Source organism: Loxodonta africana, chromosome 1 (assembly GCF_030014295.1).
Source record: "Loxodonta africana isolate mLoxAfr1 chromosome 1, mLoxAfr1.hap2, whole genome shotgun sequence".
Taxonomy (NCBI): domain Eukaryota; kingdom Metazoa; phylum Chordata; class Mammalia; order Proboscidea; family Elephantidae; genus Loxodonta; species Loxodonta africana.
In genome coordinates, this window is record NC_087342.1 from 108,178,501 (window position 1) to 108,196,648 (window position 18,148).

At 32.1% G+C, this 18,148-nt stretch overlaps 1 protein-coding gene and 1 long non-coding RNA gene across 6 annotated transcripts in view; one reads left to right on the plus strand and one right to left on the minus strand.

Annotated features, from left to right (window-relative positions):
• Positions 1–18,148, minus strand: part of SUPT3H (SPT3 homolog, SAGA and STAGA complex component) — a 556,168-nt gene that overhangs the window by 503,888 nt on the left and 34,132 nt on the right. The gene's annotated exons all lie outside the window — the stretch shown is intronic.
• The window catches only part of LOC104845608 (uncharacterized), a 43,407-nt gene continuing 29,006 nt past the window's right edge, over positions 3,748–18,148 (plus strand). The window contains exons 1-2 of the long non-coding RNA XR_010322263.1: positions 3,748–4,226; positions 4,427–4,551. This is a non-coding gene — a long non-coding RNA (uncharacterized LOC104845608). The remainder of the gene's footprint in view (positions 4,227–4,426; positions 4,552–18,148) is intronic.

Below are 18,148 nucleotides of genomic sequence, written 5' to 3' on the forward strand. Positions count from 1 at the left end.
AATTATAAGAAACATAAATTACTTATATGGCTATATTAAACAAGTATGGATCACTCTGCACTTCAAAGTACAGTCAGAGAAAAAAGAAACAAAAACTAATCTCATAATTAAAGTGTTAATGACACATGAAGCAACGTGCTAAAGCAAAATAACATAAAGGAAGGATTCAAGGACCAAGTGAAAACAATTAAAAGAAAGAAAATCTTTGTAGACAGAAGCCAACACAATGCCCACACACGCCTAACAAATGAGGTATAATATATCAGAACGTAACAATAAGTTGCAATGAATGTTATGAGCTTCTAACCTGCTAGGTATTCATTAGAAGGATTAATGTCAATATCCCTTACTAGAATTTTAAGAATCTACTTTGAGACTTTATAAAAAAGTCAGAGAAAAGAGAAACAAACAAACAAAAAGGCCGAAGTACAGTGAAGGGGGAGAGAGAACAGAAAGTTAGTTTAGTACTTTCTCTTTTGGCATCCAATTTCCACATAATCTCACATTTAAACTGAGATTAACAATTAACCAAGTCAAACGGTTCAAACAATCAAGGAAATGGTGATGCTTTGGGATTTTATAAATTTAATTAAAATAAAAACAAAAAATACTCCCATAAAAATTGCTACAAAGCATCGCCCTACGCACAACCACCACCACACACGTGTGTGCAGTTCTGTATGCAGGCATTTTTTTTCTTTTTAACACCTCACTAAAATAAGGAAATGGAATTAATCTCTTGTAATCATAATTTAAAATACTAACAAAACTATACTTATTTTACTAATATAAAAAATTTACAAGTCATCAATATAAGGCCCAATAAATGCTATGTAAGTTTGAGCAGCTATATATCAAAAATAAAAAATAAACTGTCACATACCAAATTGAAACAATAAATTAAAAAACTTTTGCGAAAACCTCATAATCAGTGAGAACATATTAAGCCAAATTAAGACTCCTATAGTTTATAAAATTCCCACATCAAGGCTTCTGCTCCTATTGTTTTCAATTAAAAGAAAAAGACACTGGTGACAAACAGAACTCTAACACAATCCTAAAAACAGATAAGCAAAAAGCACAGAAACAAGAACGATATTGGTAAAGGAAAAGTAGTGTATTAAAATACTATCGTTAGTTCAGGAAAAAAATTCAAATGGTAACAATGAAGACATACGTAGCATTTAAAGCAGTTTATAATGTATTATTTGTAAACATTTTGGTATCTTAAAAATTTCAACCAATTCTGACAACGTTTATTAAATACAAAGTAATGGGGAAGCAAGACACTAACTTTTTGACTTTTTGCAGTAAGCTGTATCTCATTTCCGTAACATTAAAGAACATAATTTACACAGTAGACCTAAACTTGCTGCTTACTTAAACATAGCAGATACTAACATACCTCCAGCAGGATGAAGTTGTGAAGGTCTTAAAAAACAAACAAACAAAAAAAGTCCTGTGGTTTTCATTTGTGATTACAAATATGGATACAAATCTATAATCAAGAGGTTTATTTGCACATTAGCTTTTCTGAATCAATCTCTCTTCATCACACGTAACAAGCTATTTTGAATGAAACAAACTGTCAATTATCAAATGCGTACCAGTTATCAGTGTTGTTTTAAAATTTCTACCACAAAAAAAGATATATTTTCAATTTAGGAAAAAAAAATTATGTGTGGATAATAAATATGCAAACTTTAAAACACATAATTTCGCTATCTTTCTCCTGCCAGGCTGTGATCGGCCTCACGCAAGACCAAAAGGAAAGGACCTATTAAACAATATCTACCAAACTCTTCTGCATTGAGTGATGATTTTGACCCAAAGATTTTGTGCAGGAGGGTAACCTGCAATAAGAGAACAAGTAATTAGAAGGCACATTGATGTTAAAAATTACTCCAGTTTTCATGGACCAAAGTACACATAAGACAAAAAGAAAATAAGGAAGAAAATACTCAGCAAAAAGTTGGGGTTGTCTGAATGTCAGAGAACCCTGATGCATAAACAAAAACCTCATCCTAAAGGAAGAAAATCATTTACTTATCAAACTACAGCAGTTACCCAAAATTTTCAATTGCCTCACTCTGCTATTACATGTGCAGAAGAGTTTAAACTTCCATAAATTATGAACAAAACCCTTCTTTTATTTACTTTAGATACTAATTAGATATATAGATCATACCAGCACCTTATTTATGAAATAGAATACCCAAATAATTTATTTTCTCCCTTTTACGTGAATAAGTGTGTTAAATGAAAATTGTTGCTTCTCGATATAAAACCTGATTATACACAAAATCAGCAGGATAAATATGTGCTTAAAAGAAATCATTAAAATGTATGAAAAAGCTCTGGACATTTGAAAAAGAGATTAAAATAATTCCTGTGTCATCCCAGCATGTTTTGGACAAATCAAAAATTTTTGTAAAGAAATTTATGGACATATCTGTACAGCAATAGCAGATAATGAACTGTGCTAAGAACACCACGTGCAGGGGTATTTTAGCTCTAACACCCTCCTGAGTATTTCCCCAGCCCTTATTATCCCATTGTACACCCCCAAAAATGTTTTGTAACTCACTGTCTCCGCCCATTCTCCAAGTCATTGACTTCATGCCACTCCTAGTTACTATCACACTAGGAAGAAGTCTAACAACTGAACACACGCAAGTTCAGTGTGGCGTGGATAAATCGCAAAAATGCCTAGAAAATTGGTATGTTCGGCTTTATAATTTTTGTTGAAAAATACCCCTCGCTCTCAATTGATGAAAACAGGAAGCCCTATTCATAAATATAAATTTCACTGCCTATGATATACAATCATCCTAATAAGAAAATGAGTTCTATACATACATGTCCAAAGGGGCAAAAAAGGAGATAGTTTCCCAAAGATGTTTCCAATTTTCTTCTGAATCAGAATTAGCAAATCGAGACGACTAACATACTCTGTCTGTGTGCATTATTCCTCACTACACACAGCATTTTGTAATTTATTTCAAAGCTTCCATTATAAACAAAAAATTCAGCTTCTCTTAACCCACTCCATCCTGAGCATATAAAGTCTAACACTGAACAATCTAAGTCATAATGTAAGTATTTTACTTTATGAATGCATAAGATTTGCTATCAAAGACTCTGTTAAAGTTAATGGCGCCAAATAAACTGAAGAATTCTACAAAATGAATGCATTTCCTTGAAAGATAATAATTGTACTACAAGCATAAAGAAAACTAAGACTCATTCAATAAACTATCTTACAATTCTTGCCATTCATTTTTATAAAACCCTCAAATTAGTTGTGACGTAAAAGTATATGTGATGTTACAGTCAATCTTTATTGTAGAGACGTTGCCATCTAATATTGATAATCCATAAGCTATACAGACATAAGTTAATATTTGTAAAGGTATCTCCAGACTAACACTTTCATGACAGCCAATTACAGTCCAGCCCAGCAAGCAGTTCACAACCAGACCTTAAGAAAGGTAAACTTTTTTTTTTTTACAATGAGTTACAGATTCACAAGTTTAAGAAAAAGAAAAACAGAAGGAATCCAGCCACCCAGCAAATATGAAGCAGACCCCAGAATGTGATACAATCCAAAGATGTAAATTATTGTAAATCATCACTGTTGTTCAGAATTTCGCACAGCCACTTGAGCCAAATTTTGCTCACTCTTCCACAGACACAATAATAAACTAAAAGGAGGAGGCAAAAAAAAAAGGGGGGCGGGTGGGGGGGTGGGGTGGTAGGAAGGAAAGAACAGAGTTCTGCTCTACAGATGCTTAACCTTACAGGAGTTTGGGCTCCTTCAGCATTTGTATTCTATCCAAATCCTCATGAGTCACAAAAATTAAAAAGCTATATCCTTCTGGATGCCAGGAAGGGCCTTACCACAAGCCTTTTGTCAGAGAGAGAGAGAGAGAAAGAGAGCAAGAGCAAGGGGGAAAAAGCCACAGTGGTAGGCAGTCCCACTTTACTTTGAGTTCTGTGAGGTCACAAACCACATGATTCTGTCTCTCCAGTAATAGTGCTTGCAAAAAAAAGGAGTTTTAAAGCTTTTGCTTTTTTGGATTGTGTGAATGCTTCATTCGCCTCACAAACAACCACAGAACCACAAGTGCGGTGCAAACTTTCTCCAGGAGGACAGCAAGAAGTCTCTGGTTTTTAAATGGTTAATCTCCGCAGGTCACTACCAGCCACCGAGACCAACAGAGTCAGTGAGTGCTCTCAAACCACAGTCTATGCAGTAATAGTAGGGCCTTCAAATATTTGCTCATTCTCTTTTTGTTTTGTTTCCCTGCTTTTCACATGTTACCAGCGACATAATTTCTTGACAGAAAAAAATAAATAGAAAGTCTATGTACTCCAGGCATACTGTAAAACTAAAACAAGATTTGGGTATGGTTTGTGTTTTCAGTTTAAGGCTGCAAGCAGTATTTACAACAGAGGGTACAAGTTCTATCTGAAAAAAAAAAGGAGGGACTATGGCATCAAACAGCCTCTTCAGCACTGTGACACCATGTCAGCAAAACTTCTTTTGGGGTAAGTGTTATCATATTTTAAAATACTATAAGAGATGAACCTGTTAAACATAAAGCTATATGTCTTAGATAAAGTGCTAGCTCTTGAAGGTAACAGTATATTAAAGATCAAAATAATGCTGTATTGTTGCACTAAAATACTAAAAGATGAAATTGCTATACATATTTGCATTTGGCATCTGCCACTTATCTAATTCTCAGAGTAATGGCTTGAAATATTCAAAAATAAGTTACTTCGCATTAATCAAAATGTCTTCTAGAGTTATGGAAATGAGAATGCTAAAACAGTAAAAAGAAACAGCTTAATATTGTCTTTAACCCTCACTGGAATAAAACTAGACACTAAGTTAATCAAAGTATTATAAATTATTGACTCCGGCGGCTCCCAATATTTGAGCAAACTTCAAAAAGGAAGCAATTTTACAAAATAACAGACCACAGAATTATCCCAACATTATGCTCTACCATGCAAAACAGAAATAAGCCTACAGTTAACATTTGAACCAGCTCGACTAAAAGAAATCTATTTACAATTTTAAACTGCTTTATAAGGTATCTGCACAAGTCTATTTCTAAACAGCTTTATAAAACTGAAGCATATATTCAACTGAAATAAAATTATAGGTATACAATAACCATTTTTAAAAGATCTTTACAGTTGCCTAGAATATTAAAAAGTTCAGAGAAGTCTTTAAAAAATTACATGCAATTGTGTTTCCTATATAATTTTATTTTTACATCTAGACACTATTATCCATTTGTAGAACTTGTTATAAACACATAACAAACACTGAAACGTCTAAGATTCTTTTAATCACATTCTTGGACCTACCAAAATGAATACCATTTAGTCTCATGAAAAATAAAGCTCCGTAAGGATACCCTGCTTGATTTAAAAGAGCCATACCTATTAAATCAAGCTGGATTTTAAAACATGCATAATATAATCCCTTAATACCTAATTTCAAGTTAGTGTTGATACAGATATGTAAACTATTTTAACATCTGTCTGCTGCCATGGTATTATAGTAAAAATCTAAGCACTTACAAGATTTTCTTTATGATGTCCAACATGCTCCAACTATAAGGCAAGTTTCTAAAATTTTCTTACATCCTTTAAAATAAATCCTTTTGCTGTGTATACCTATATTAACATTGCTTTGTAACTTACAACTAATGATTGGGGTTTCCTTTACTCCTCCTACTTCACACACATTTTAACTGGCTACTACTTGAGGATCAGTCTTAGTTTAGGTCAAAGAGAAATAATTAAATCTGAAGGGGGGAAAAAGGGTTTCTTTTAAACAGCGAGGAAGTGTACTTTGTATATTACAAAAAATGTAAAATTATTGTAGTGACCTCCTCAATAACCATAAGTGGACCCCCTCAGTTATAATGCATACAATAATCACAAATTATTTTTTAAATGTAATGGTGGGTTTTAAGCATTAATCTAAAAACTTCTATATTAAGAGAGCAGAACATAAATACAACTAGACTGTACTACATCTTATAATTACAGCTTATACATGGGAATTTTTAGTCTTATTACCCAAGAGATGAGAGGAAAAAAATGGTTAAAATCATTGTCATATAGAGAGATAACAAAACAGGCATATCAAGCAGTTAATTTTTAACAATATTACTCTATTAAAGAGAAAAAAAAATACACTTTTCTAACTATATTGGGAGCATCACGAGTTCCAGGGAATACTCCAGCACTAGAAGTAAAGCTATTATTATTGACAGAGAGAGTAAGTTAAAATGGTCTTATATTTTCTATCAGGTGTCTTATATTTCCCTGACATTTTAATAACCATTTTTACATTAAGATTTCTGAAATTTGATCAAGTTTCTACACAAGGGATAATAGTGAACTGAGCAGATAAAGGTCATCTTCAATTGCCTGTCATACTTTTGACTAAACATTGCAAGGAATCTTTTTTCTTCTGAAAGGCGGATTTCACTCCCCCTTCTGCCACCACAGTGCCTTAGAGCCTGGATAGAGAACTTAACATGAACCCCCAGACCAACCTAATTACAGGGTGGGCAAGGGACATTATGTATAGGTTATCATCACACTGCAAACATTTTCCCATTCTATAATCTATTTGAAGTCTAAAACTTCACTTCAGGTTTTAAATTCTTGTATGATGATTATAACCATCAACAATGAAATGTCAAAAGCACGTGCCCCGGCTTTGTGAAGTAGTTAAAAAGAAAGCTTAGGCTTTTCCTAGGTGAGGGACAAAGCATACCGTTGACTGACAGCCTCTCCTCAAATATAATGAAGTGTGTAGTGCGTGCATGTGTGTGTGTGTGTCCGCGCGCACATGAGAAAGATAAAATCTGTGTCCTTGCTCCTCCAGAATACCATTTACCTTGAATTAATCAAGAATTATCAAAATCTGTGAGCTACTCAAAATGTTATTTATCATAAACAAAAGCTATAGAAAATGATAGATGTGACTCATGTAGTTCTACAATTAAGAACTTATTTATGAAATGGTATCATCTAACTAATTAAATTTCTACATAAAATCTTTGTATCTGACCATAGTAATTGACTGCAAATGATGTGTGAACACTGATTTCCGAAACAATAGTTGTGGTCTATATTAGTAATAATAGCTTTATACTGTCAAGATTTACTAGTGATAAAGTGTCCTAACTTGCTCCTAAAATAAGAGTGCTACATTCCAAAATAACAGGGAAAAGAATTAAAAAGTCAAGAACATAATGAGAAGGCTACTCTACATATATTAAAAGCTAGCAATGTCAACACAATTCCCAAAAACTTGTATTGTAAATATTTTAATTTATAATAATCCTAATTTTTAAAGAAAAATTGTTCACTTTTAAATTTTAAAAATATTTTAAAATGTCAAAGATTTAAAAGAAATAACAGGGAAAAAATTTTGTTAGTCTGTGTAAATCACAAGAAAGGCGTGAAAGTCTTTAAATCACAAGGAGGGCATGAAATATACATGATTACATTAAGATACATTTTAGCTCTTTTAAAAGAACAAAAATTAATCTATTCAATTACACCCTTCAAGCTAATCACTGATAGTCTGACTTGTTTAAATCAGTCATGCTAAAGCTAAATTCAGTAAGATAGAAATGTTCCAGTTTGTTAACAGAACAGTGAAATATTTGATGGTTAAATAAACTGCAGAGGGGGGAAAAGCTAACTCACTGAAGGCACTAAGATTTTATCAAACACACAGAATTAATCCTTATTGAATAGAACCATTCACAAATCAAAACTCACTGTACTTCAATACTTTCAAGCAGCACTAATCAATTACAAACCTTTTCTAGTGCTTCAAAACTCATGTGCTTTCAATTTTATACACTGGTGGTCCTCAAGTACTGCACTGGGGCTGAGTTGAGAAATTCTGTATCACAACTTTTTTTTTTCCAACCAATATTCATCTCGAGGGTTTTTTTCCCTCCTCTCAAGAGCTGCTCACATGAAAACTGTGGTAATATTTTTATACTGTACTTCTTTGTTGAAGCAAAAGGTTAGGGGTTACCTAAATACCTCAACTGTATATACAAAAAAAGGAAAAGGTAAGTATTCATATAAAAAAATCCAATGGGACTAGATTATTTATTTTTGCATTTCCTATGATTAATTGATGCAACCATGTACACTTGAAAACTGATGGCAAAATAGGTTAACATCTCAAATTCCTCTCCAAAGTATACAAATACCAATCTTCCACAACTTTTGTTCCAGGATACTGAGATGTGACAACTTTAAGTCAATAGTGAAGTCATACAAAAACTTCTCAAAAACATTAAGATTGCAAATGTTATAGCCTGGCAAAGTCTCTTAGAGATAATTTTACATAAAGGGTTCAATAGAACAATCTACCTCTAGTGTCTTTTTAAAAACCTTACACATATGGCTCAATAGACAAACACCAACTCAATGTGAAAAAAAATCCTTCCTACAAATACTAAAACTGTAAATGCGACAAAGCATAACTATTTTTTCTAGTCACTTATCATGCAAGACTTATTATTAGGCGGGTGCTGGCAAAACCCATGTTAATTTAGGCAGAGACAACCCAATAGGTAATCTTACTGCACAATTTTTTTCTCCTATACTAGTGAACTCTTTAACTTCCACTGAAGATGAAATTCTGCCCAAACCTGGCATTAGATATACTCCAATAATAAGGATAACAATTCTCCAATGCTTACTATTTTTTAAAGATGAAAATAATCTAAGTTGACTATCCAAAGTATATGGAAATTATTCATGATATATGAAATGTTTAATATCTTAACAAAAATCTTTAGAAAAGAAAGTGTCACATAATGAAAATACATACCTTAATACAATTATTGCCATTTCAAAAAGATTATGAAATCCAGTGGGCCCAGGATTATTTTATATATATTTTGATTAATGTGTTAAATTAAAAAAAAATAATGCGGAAATTCTGTATCTTATTCAAAGAGAATTTCCTTACCATATTAACCACAGTTGACTGTAAGTTTTTGTCCACTCAACAGCGAACACACATGAACAGGCCATATATTTCCATATAACTATTTGAAGACCTGTATTGCAATTGGGTTTTTTTTATTATTATTATTGCAATTGAGAGTAAATGTTCTTTTTTTATATTGTATATAGTATCTTCATCTTATGTCAAATTCTTAGAATGCCCTCATTTTATACTATTTACTGAGAATATAAGATTCAGGGTTAGGAATAGTGTTGGATGGATATAAGCAACACCATATTAAACGTTTCAAGTTTTTTGTTATTGTTTAACAGCAGCTTAAATCTTAAGCATTTTTTAAAATAAATATGCTTTCTTCTACCAACAAACAAAACCATCACCATCTAACATGAAATAACAAATAATCCTGAAATACGATGAGCTGTAGAATTAAATTGATTCTTTAAAGGCTAGTTGCTACATAAGCATTTAACGCCTGCAGTGCGGGAAAAAAAAAAATCACAACTCTTGTAAATGCTCTAGGTTCTTATAATAGTCATAAATCCAGAATCCAATATATAGCCAAGGACTAAAACCACCAACTATGATTTGGGCTCTTACAAAGGGATGATAAATGTTAGTTTACCTTGATTAAAAAATTTTCCTCTTTTAAATCAACAGTGAGCAAAACAAGAAATTCTGCAACACATAGATACATTAAATGAATACAAATTTCAATAATGCTTAAGATATTTTAAAATTATATTGGTTAGAAAATTTACGAAGTTAACATTATCCTCAGAAAAGTATTTAAGATTATTTTGACAGCTAAAGACTGTTATCTACACTATTTATATTGCCATACTTTAAGAAATTATATATGATTAGGGACATTTCCAATAAGGTGCTGCAACTAAATATCCTATGCAAGGCAAAAAAAATTTTTTAGCCACAAAATCAAATAATTTTATTTGACTTTTCAGTTAATTTAGGCATTTTTACATCAATAGTCTCTACTGGAATCATCTCACCATCAACTATAAAAAATATATTTACATAAATGACTAAGTTAAAAATTCAAGAACTTAAATACACATTTATAGGTTTCCCAAAAATTATGTGCACCATGAGTGTGACAAACCATTATTTACATACTCCTTTTGGTCAGATATCTTACAACTAAATCCATTTTGTGGTTCAGTAAAAGAAAATAAAGCAAAAGTAAAGAAGCTAGCCAAATTGCAATAACAATCATCAGTAAGGTTTTGAAAACACACACACAAACACACACACACACACACACACACACACAGTCTTTCTTTGGAAAAATTAGAATAATGTGTTGTAGTATTCCACAGAACTTTATATGCACACGGACACATCTTTTTATACAGAAACAAAATGCATATACTCAAATTTCTTTTGACTATCAGTCCAGCTTTAAAATCTTTTATACAGAGCATATACACATGCATGGGTATGTGAGTACATACACACACATCAGTGACTACAGAACTTGGGATAACGATTCTAAACCATGAAAGAAATGTAAATTAACTGAGGTACTGTTTATAGCTCTTTTGTAAAGGACAATTAATTATTTTGCATGTGCACTAACAGATAAATGTCAATTTATAAAGCTAATAACTGAGGCTAGCCATCCACTAGGAAATTCAAGACTAAAATAAGCAAATACTACAGTTGTAAATGCCAAGGACATTGTTTCCCCATTATATACTTAAATAATGACAGTGCCCAGTTATAAACTTAAAAAATGATAATTAAAAACTGACATCCGGTGAGACAAATTATTATAGTTTATAAGGGCCAATATGAATGTAATCGGCTAACAGACCCCTGGTTTCTGGATACTGTTTCAAAGAACAACTCCAGCTTGCAGCTTAACAGGTATATTTTCCACATGTTCATCCATTGCCCATGCAACCTGGGTAAAAAAATTAAAATTAAGCATTTGGATTTTTAATTTCCGATTATTTAGTTTCTGTAATAATTTTATTTATAAATTTCTCTACTGAACTTCCCAGTAGAGAATTTAAAAGACTTCAATTTCCAGGATAATCTTTGAGCAAAAAGGAATCATTATTTCTGCCATGTGACTAAAAATTATTTACATGACTTTAAACAAGGTAGATTCAGAAAAGGATCATTACATTTATCTTCATAATAAACTGTTATATTTTACAATCAACATTTCAATGCATCACTCTTATTGTATCACTGTAATTCGATCCTTGAAAACAGGGGCATGAGTATCCAAAAGGTTCAGGGTGCAGATTCCTTTTATCAGTAATAATTTTATTATATTTTCATGTAAATCCAGCTTGGTTTTGAAAAAAGCAAAAGTATTTTTGAAGTAAATTTTCTTTTTATTTCAGATAATATTAAACTGCAGATATCTACAACACTATGGAATCACAGAAAAAACTTTTATGCTGATATTCTATATATCAATCACTATGTTTCCCTTAAAAAACTGCTTAAGTGTAAAAGTCTGTAAGCATTTCATGCTAAGTAGCTAAACACCCAATTCAAAACATTAAGACATTATGAGGAGATATCTATTAAAAAAAAACTTCCATCAAGACAGTAGCATCCTTAGATATAAGCTAATAGTTACCAAAAATAATCTAGAATGGTTGTTACCTCTCATGAAAATCTATAATGCTTTTAGGTAATTAAGCTTTTGACAAAATGCAGAAAAATTTTCTAGTGCTCTTACAAAGTTCAATATAAAAATGAACATACTTAAGAAGATAATCAATAAAGCAGATTCAACTTACAGAGACAATGCAGTACATTTGGTAAAGCAATGTAAATGTAAGACAATGTGATCCAACCTTTAATCATTAATTCCACCTTGTCTCCGAAGAAACCTCTCTTTTTCATATTACTATAAACTTCAGATTTCAGAAAGAATTCTTTACATTCCCGCAGCTATTAAAACTAAACACACATACACATACTCTTTCTTTATAATTTGGGAGGAAAACATAATATTTTCAAAATTTTTTACCACTAGTATTCATCTGTTTTTTAAAAAGTTATCTGAATTATACAGGGACAATCAACACTGTCAGAATAATTTCATCCTTGATTTACTAGTAAAGATTTAATAATATATTCCCGTATCATATGCGTAAGCATGTATTACCAAATATTTTAGTGTGCCAATACAACTAGAGAAAACAAAGGAAAAGATTTTTTTAGTTATCATGCACAAGTATCCAGAAGGAAAATTTAGAAGGCTCATTTTTAATTTCATATATAGTTTTATTTTTTAAGTGTAATGCTAAACCAAAATATATCGTGACACACTTAAAAAAAGCTTCAGTTTTTTAAAAAAAAAACAAAATATTTGGCTTATTTCATTGCTGAATGGTTAAACAACTCTATATATGGTTAAACAACTCTGTATATGTTTATATATATAAACAAATTTTTACTGAGACATGTTCAAACCATTTTCATGGCTATGAAATAAAACCATGTGCTTCAACAAATAACAAAATATTTTGATAAAGTATTTACAAAGTAATTACATATTACATGTATAAAAAGATGAGATTGTCTAATGAAACTACATTAATATCTGTAAGTCATAAAATTTCTACTTTTAGTTTAAATCTTATTCAGCCAAAAATATGGTCAATTCATTGTGTTTCCATAATCCAAAAATATCTAATACCTTCACTGCTCTTCAATGGAATCTTTAAGAAAAATCAGCTACTCATTATTATAAGCTGACAAAAAGATACTTTTGGAAAAGTAGCTGTGAAAAACAATGTGACCTGAAAATTTACACATGAACTTAAAACTTTGATACTTAAAACACATGAAATAAACAGGGTAACACCAAGCAAATGCATAAAATGAAATTCTACCTAGCAACAGCAACATACCGAGATGCCACCCTAACACAGGTATATACAGATATGTGTATCTATATACATAAATGATTGTTAGAATAAACACTCAAATTGAAGCTTGCCTGTCAGACTGCTCAAATCAAGAGTAACATCCCAGTAACTCCAGAATTTTCTCCTAAACTGGTTAAGATTGAAAAGAAACACATATAATTCCTAATTTTGCAATTATGTGTAATACTTCCCTTAATCATAAGACTATCACTTATTCTAAATTGGCTGGAAAGCCTTGCCCCTTGCATTTTGTCCTGTACGTACCTGTTCCTTATCAATTATGGTGTATCTTCAGCATTCGGAGAAAAGGAAAAAAAGGTTCAAAACTTTAGCTGAGTACAAAATCATTAAATCAATATACACAAGACTACTTGAAAAATACTCATTTCTAGAAGGTCAGAAAACTTGCTTTTTTTAAGCTGATGCATCTACACATAGAAAGCAACTTTAGTAAGTTCTTTTGCTACGCCATAATGATCTGCTCCAGAAACTCAAGGGTACCTAAAACAACGGACTACCTGTTCTAGCCATGCTTAGGAATGTGTCCAAATCATTTTTATTGATTTAACCTTTATAGGAATGCTACATATCCTCAGAGCAAAACATTTTGAATGTATTTATAATATGATACACTTTTGAGAAGCCATGAAAAAGAAAGCAAAAAACAAATCTAGATACCCCTCCACCCTTAGTTGTTATGGGTTTATTTTTGTTTATTTTAAACACTACCAACTGACTAAATACTAAGTAATTCTATTTGGGAAAAATTACTTTGGCACCACTGTAAGGAGAAATGAAAATGTATTTTGAAAAAAAAAAGTGAATTTAAATAAATTCTAACTTAAGAAATAAAACGCCTAACTTGATAATGATGTCACACCTACAAATTTTAAAGGATTCTAAACACTCCTTTCATACTCTAGTTACACATTAATCTTGAAACCTACAAACATATCAAACTTAAACTTAGAGAATTTAGTCCTTATTGAATAAACTAGGCTGTACTTTAGTTTACATTCTGAGACCTTACAGAGAAAGTTCTGTGTAGCCTATCTCTCTAGCTTTCTGCAAGTGGTACTTTATAAATGGCTTCAGCAGCTAATGCTTGCATTAGTTATGCTTGCCAAATAATAATTCATAATATTATGCTTCCTCACATTATGGTTCATCATTAGTTAACTCGAACTTCACCTCTAAAGAAGTTATACTTTCACTGCAGACTGTTCCCTTAAAAAGGCAAGAGCTGTTGAGCATTTCCAGATGTAGTCCTCAAAAAAAGAAAAATCACAGGCAAATCTCAGAGAATACTGAAATTATTAACAAAAGGGTAGTAAAACTGGAGTCGCTACTTATTACTTCAATTATCATCCATGAGTTTAAATTAAGAGCTGAATGTACTATATTTCAAATTAAGAAACTTATCATAGGTACAAGAGCATTGATTTCAGCTACCTGGCAATAGGTAAAATCACATATTTCAGTGTGAGACAAGATTCTACTGGAATTTCTGAAGGTATAACAATTACTGAACATACAAGAATAAAATCATACTGCTACTCTTTGAATAGGTAACTTATTTTTATCCTAGGTAATATAAACTTGGGTTCGGCGGTATTATTTTCATTTTGTCATCAATTTTTTAACAAAACATTCAAGCATACATAAGATTATGAACTAAAATCAAAATAAATTATATGCAGCCTACTTCTCTACAGCAGATCCAGGACTAGAGCAAGGCAAGTAAGGTACCTAAGGTGCAAAATCTGAAAGTGAGTGCCTCCTTAAATTTTGTACCCTAGGCACTCTGCACATTAGTATAAACCGTTTAATGAAACATACGCTAAGCAGGGTATCACGGAAAAAAAAAATGCTTAATATTAGAATTTTAAGAAACTAAAAGTAAATAAAAGTCAAATATTTAAGAGTGATCTGATATGTTAAAAAAAAAAAAGAACCCACTAGTAGTTAAATGTAAATGAACATTATAAAAATGCTCGTTTTATATTCTGATCAGCAGGTAAGAGTTCTAATAGTTCGCAAATTTTCTTCAAAAGAGACTCGTACTTGCCATAAACTAAGTGACCTTATCACTTGACCATAAGGCTTAAAAAAAAAAAAAAAGCATTTTGCGTTAAGTTCCATTAAAAAGTTCACAGGGTTATACAGTCCAATGGTGCGTAAACCTCGTTAATCAACAGAATCATCTGGGAAATGGGTCTGGAAGGGAGCTTTGGAAGTTTTTTAAAATAAAACTCAGGTAAATTAGGCAAGTTTGAGAATCATTAGATAGTCAACTTTCAATACACCCCAAACTAATCAAAAGATAAATGTACAAAATAGATTTCCAAATTTTCTCCCTACTAAACATTTGTAAAGCTGATTTATAAAAAGTAAGATTAAATTTTTAGTTCCTTTCTTTCCTTTCCTTCTAGTAGAGATGTTAGTGAACGGTGATATGTTCGACAACTAATATTAATAAAGAAGCATGGACAATTCAATAAAACGAAGACAACCAAAAAATATTTATTTTCCATTAGGGTCAAATAGCTATTTTAAGTACATAAAGAATCTATTTAAAAAAAAAACTTAATAATTTAAACTTTAATTAGGCTCATGTTAACATATTGAAAAAATCAATATGCCTAAAACAGCCCCATGGTTTCGGATTTGAACTGCCGACCTGTTGGTTAGCAGCTGTAGCTCTTAACCACTAGGCCACCAGGGCTTCCTTATACAATACACCTTAACTAAATTGTACTTTGTATTTATGTTAGCTTTTCTTTGTTCTTTTTATTATACACAGAACAAAATGTGTTTGCCTACCAGGTTAATTTTCTGGAATGAACGACTGTTTGGTACTCACCTGTTTATATCTAGGGCCTAACACAGGCTTATACACCAGGATTTAACATGCAGCAGAAATTCAATAAATGCTCAATGAACATGTGATCAAATAAACTTGTTTTTACCTCTAAAGCTAATACAACATTTAGCACACAATTTAAAGTATGCTGTGCTTTTTAGCTGAAAATCTAAGAAAATCTAACATTTAAGTGTTTACTATGTCAGGCACTGTGCTAAACCTTTTATAAACATCTCCTTTAAGCCTCACAATCCCCTTATAAGAGATGCGTATTATAATTACTTACAGATGAGGAAACTGAGAATGAGATAATGAAACCTGCTTAAGATCACACAGTTTAACAACTGGGATTCAAACCCAAGCCTTCTAACTCTTAATAACTATCTCGCAGTGTTACATACGATTCTAGTGAAGACACTTTGTAGTCTTCTATTTCATCTGTAAAGGTGTTAGTTCTTAGAAACATAATTACTCTAAAGTTATTAAACTGACAAAACACAAAAAGGGAGAAAAATTTTTTGAGTCTCCGAATTATCCCAATACAAATTTTTAAGTGGTAACTCTTCACTGAGAGTCAAAGAAATTCCAATAAAATAAAATTTAAGAGTGTACCAAGAGTTAAGATTTCAGTCAGGTTTAACCAGAAAATAAAAGTTTCAAGGAACTAGATAATTCTTAATCAATCAATAATCTTATTCAATGTCCCTACTATACAGTATACTCTGTAAGTGATATAAAAATGCCTCATTTTAGGAGTTAAAAATTAAACTGTTCTGAACACAAAGAATCTATAATCTTCCCAATACATACAATTAAAACAATAGTGGTTACAAACATGGGCTTTGGTGTCAGTTAAGTCTGTAGTGAAATACTGGTTCCCATACTTAACTGGGAGCCCTGGTGGTGCAGTGGTGAAGAAGGCTGGCTGCTGACCAAAAGTTCAGCAGTTCAAATCCACCAACCACTCCTTGGAAACCCTGTGGGGCAGTTCTACTCTGTCCTACAGGCTCACTATGAGATTTTAAGGAGTAAATCTTTGACATGTACTATTCACCCCAATTTCCTCCACAACCATTTCTCCATTATTACTCAAAGCAAATTTCTTAGAGAAGCCACAAAAGAGCTCTAGCTGCCTTTTTTTTCTTTTTCTGGAAAAGAGCAGGAATAAAGCTGAAAGATTATATTTCTCAGTCTATATGGATACACTAAAGAAAGGTGCCCTATCAGCAGCCACAGGTAACACTAGGTAGATGACGAGACACTACCTGAGGAGCGAAGAACTGAGAGAGCTGTTTAAAGATCTACAGATGTCAACACACCTGTCCAAGTATTCTACACTCACATTTACTTTGATATGTAATGAGCAAGCCAGCATCTTTAAAAAATCTAAGCTAAAATAATCTATTAAAATTAAACAAATACACGTACAAGTATAAAATCATAGATACCTTCCCTTAGAATAGGAAACAATGTATAAATTTGCATGTCAATTTTAGTTGAAAAGATCTGGTGAAAAAGGTTGAAATTGAATTTGTCTTGTTACCACAGGAAAACTATTTCAGAAGTAATGAGTACAATGGGGTGAGATAAGGAAAGCAGGGAAATGGGCAAAATCTACAAAAATCACTACCAAATAGGAGATAGTTAAGAGTCTTCAGTGGTTGTGATATAATTACAAGCTCTCTGATTCTGGTACCCTATCTGGCAATGGAGACAAGAATTTAGGAAAAAATGTGGTTAGAAATAATAGCTAATTGGGTAAGATAAATCACTGCCTTTAGTTTAAACTCCACCAAAGGTTCACACTTGTTTCATTAGAAGCCACATAAAAAGGTGGTGAGGGGAGAGAGAAAAAGGGTTATAGCTGCAGTCACAGCCATCAACCAATGAAGCAGAGAATAAATTTAAGAATCACATGGTGATTTGGTATTCATTAATCGGGTAGGAAAAAAAACGAGCCTGGATATGAAAAACACGGACAAGTTGAAGAGATGTTACAAAGAAACCAGAAGAATCTGGCAGCAGCATTATTGGGAGAGACAAAAAATAGGGAAAATAAGATTGCAGCCTAGAAGGGAGTGATGATGTTGCCAATGGTTATGAGGAAAGTGGGGAAGGGTTTAAGTGGAAAGAGTTTTGTCTTTATCATTATTAAAGTTCAGTTTAGTAGGGAAAAAACTGGGTATCAAGTTATATAGAATGCAATCGCAATTTTTAAAATTATCTACGGGTGTGTATTTGTACAGGGAATTCTGATGGCATAGTGGTTAAGTGCTACGATTGCTAACCAAAAGGTCAGCAGTTCAAATTTACCAGCTGCTCCTTGGAAACTCT